At 31.7% G+C, this 3,172-nt stretch overlaps 1 long non-coding RNA gene across 1 annotated transcript; it reads left to right on the top strand.

The window, feature by feature from the left end:
* Positions 1 to 1,668: 1,668 nt before the first annotated feature.
* LOC110229339 lies at positions 1,669 to 2,717 on the top strand. The gene is made up of 2 exons (XR_002332742.1): positions 1,669 to 2,257; positions 2,334 to 2,717. It is a non-coding gene; the product is annotated as an uncharacterized LOC110229339 (long non-coding RNA).
* Positions 2,718 to 3,172: the final 455 nt, after the last annotated feature.

Here is a 3,172-nt window from a genome sequence, read left to right as displayed (position 1 = left end):
CAAAAATGAAGCTGAACGCAATTCTAAGATCAAAAACTAAGGAATTGCCTCACTAAATCTAAGTCTCACTCCTAGCAAACCAGCATTGCATCAATAAATGGTGATATAGGAGGTGCAATATGGATGTTGATATGGTTTCAGGTCGACTTGTCAATGCTAATTGCGAGATTATTTGCATAAGTCTCATTTTAATTCAGATACTTTTTTCATTTTTCCATCAATTCTACCAGTTAAATTTAAATGATGTGATCACATCATTTTCCACCAATTCTACCAGTTTTTAAATCAATTCCAGAATTTTAAAATTACTTGTTATATCCTATACACTCTAAAGCATAAGTTGAGTAGTCAAAGACCTCAATCTCCTCTTAAATCGCTGCAATTTCCAAATTTTCATCTCGTCTAAATTAGTAAACAACTTTTGGTTGGTCCAAGCCCATTTTTCAAAAAATGCTCCCCTTTAATAGCCAGCCCACATTGTTTTGATTAATCATATTTTCGATATAAAATTATAAAAATATTTAATAAATAGGTAAATAATGTGTTGACGCCTAGATCCCGATTAATCGATTTAGATATTAGGATCCGGTTGAATACTTAGCTACCGTCTAAAATATTTTTGAACATTGAATACGAGAAAGCAACTAAATTTGTTGGAGAAATCAATCTTTCTCTTTCATAAATAAAATAAATTATTATAATAAAAATGACCTTTTAGCCTAAGAGATCTTTACCGTCTTCTGTCTTGAGGTATAAGAAAACAAAAAGAAGAAGAGATATTTACACCGTTTGGAGAAATTAGAAAAAAATTAAACTGACCTAAAAGCATCTCTAATGGTGAGGGCTCTCCACCATTTTTTTAAGAATAAAATTTTCAAATTTATGCGATGAGAGCTTTTGTTAAAAAATTTTAATTATGCAAAATCCAATGGTAGGCTCTCTTTGTGGGGTTCTCAGGAAAAAATTAAATTATTTTTTTAATTATTTTATTTTATAAAACTGAAAAATATTACAATTCATAACATATTAAACATACAATAATTTCATACATTTTTAGGTATTTTGGATATTTTTGGGTATTTTCGGATATTTTGAATATTTTTTGGATATTTTAAGTATTTTTGATATATTTTCCAAATATTTGTTGGTATTTCGGGTATTTTAAGCTATTCGATATAAAAATAACTAATATTTTCTGATATAAACTCATATTTCAGGTATTTTTGGGTACCCGAAATATTTCGGTTCGGTTCGGTTCCGGTTCTGGTTCTTTCGGTTCTAAAATTTAGGATCCATTTGAGTATTTTAAAATTTCGGTTTGGTTCTTTTGTTTCGGTTCTGGTTCGGTTCTTGTGGTTCGGTTATTTTGCCCAGGCCTAGCCATCGCCATCGCTGGCAAAGAGAGAGAGAGAGTCGGGTTTTTTTTTTTTTTGACGCGTGATTGTGTTTTTTTGTTGCGTTTTTTTCCTTGTTTTATCTAAAAATCGACCAATGGTATGACGCTACGTCATCGTCTCTCTTGCATCTTGAAAGCTCTCACAAGAGAGCTGTCTCTGTTCATATAACATGATTTTGATTTATTTTTGAATTTCTTTTTCATGAGTACTATATGAGAGAATCTAATATATGAACTATTGTAGATGCTCTAAGTGGGTCATAATAATTGATTCCATGAGGGAAGAATCTATTAATAAATATTCAACCGAAAGAAAAAAATAAGCTACTGAAGCGAGTGATTTGGTAAATGCCTTTCAAAGACCAAGAGCTTGGCCTTCTTTCAGTTATCAAATTTCGGAAATTCATCATTTTTTGGAAAAGATTTTGGAGTGGAGATTGATGGAAGAAAAAGCTTCAGCGAATAGAGGAGCTTCTCTCATTGCTCAGAGTATTGTTCGTGAGGATAGAATGCAGTCTTATGTGGCAGTTGGTCACCCTCTTTGGCTACAACACGTTTTTGAGGAGGAGAGAATTTCATCTTAATTGCTGGTTTGGTCCCTGTTTCTCTCTGGTTTCTGGTCTTTGTTGTAGGTTTTTTTTTTGGTGAATAGTATATCTTCTTCTTACCATTCTCGTCTACTATCCTGTTTTGTTTGTACACAGGTTGTGTGATGTCAGTTTGTATATCCTATCAATATAATCAATCCATTCAGTGAAAAAAAAAAAAAAGAATTAAACAAAGAAGGGTATCTATAATGTATGACCACAGACGATTGGAAAATTAGGTGAACAAAATGGACACTGTTTCTACAGTAATAAAGTTGAGGAAGTTACTTTACTATCCTTTTGTAATACCTTTGTCTTTAATTTTTATTTTCTCTCTCTCTTTATGGCAGATCTCTCCTGCAAAGTGTTTGGTGTCGGCCAAGAGTTTATCACGGTGAACTTGATACGACAGAATCAGAATGGAGTGGATTTTTCAATTTCGTTAAGGCCAAGGTGAGTAGATTTATACTATCCGGTGATAAGTAGTGTGGGATGAGGAGAGGAGACAGAGGTGGTACCGGCGGTGATGAATTAATTGGTGGTGATGGTGATGATGGCATTATCGATTATGAGTGAATGTGTGTGTGGTGTAGAAAGCTTGTGTGACTAGAGGCTGAGCAGTTGTTGTGGTGAGCTGAGACAGAGACAAAAGAGGTGTGGTGGCTGGAGTGGAGTTGTGAAGGTGGCCGTCATAACCTAATTCCACAATCAAAGAAGAATTGTGAAATACGGTAACTTATAAATTAACAACTAACAAAAGTATTTTAACAGTTAAAAATATAGGTAAATTGTTATGAAATGATGTATTTAATATCTTAGCACGTTACAAATATTTGTAGTCGGTTAATATTATTGTTATCACTATCATTATAAGTAATCTCTTATAATAATTTTAATTTAAAAAATCATAATATTAAATTGGTATTTTTTTTTATTAATTTGTATGATATTAAATGGTTTAACACGATAAATATATATTTAACAAATAATATATAAATTTATCGAGATAATATACTAGTTAACATGTTAATCAAATAGTTATTCGAATCTATCACGATACTATACTAGTTAACATGATAATCAAATAGTTATTCATACAAATTACAAAATATTTTATATAATCCGGTGATAAATAGTGTTCCCAAATTCAAATGAATAGTTTTGTGAGGAGGCTGATGAACAGTATCAT

The sequence above is a fragment of the Arabidopsis lyrata genome (assembly GCF_000004255.2).
Source record: "Arabidopsis lyrata subsp. lyrata unplaced genomic scaffold ARALYscaffold_4, whole genome shotgun sequence".
NCBI lineage: Eukaryota > Viridiplantae > Streptophyta > Magnoliopsida > Brassicales > Brassicaceae > Arabidopsis > Arabidopsis lyrata.
The sequence above is the reverse complement of the archived record's forward strand: the minus strand, read 5'-3'. Positions and strand labels throughout refer to the sequence as shown.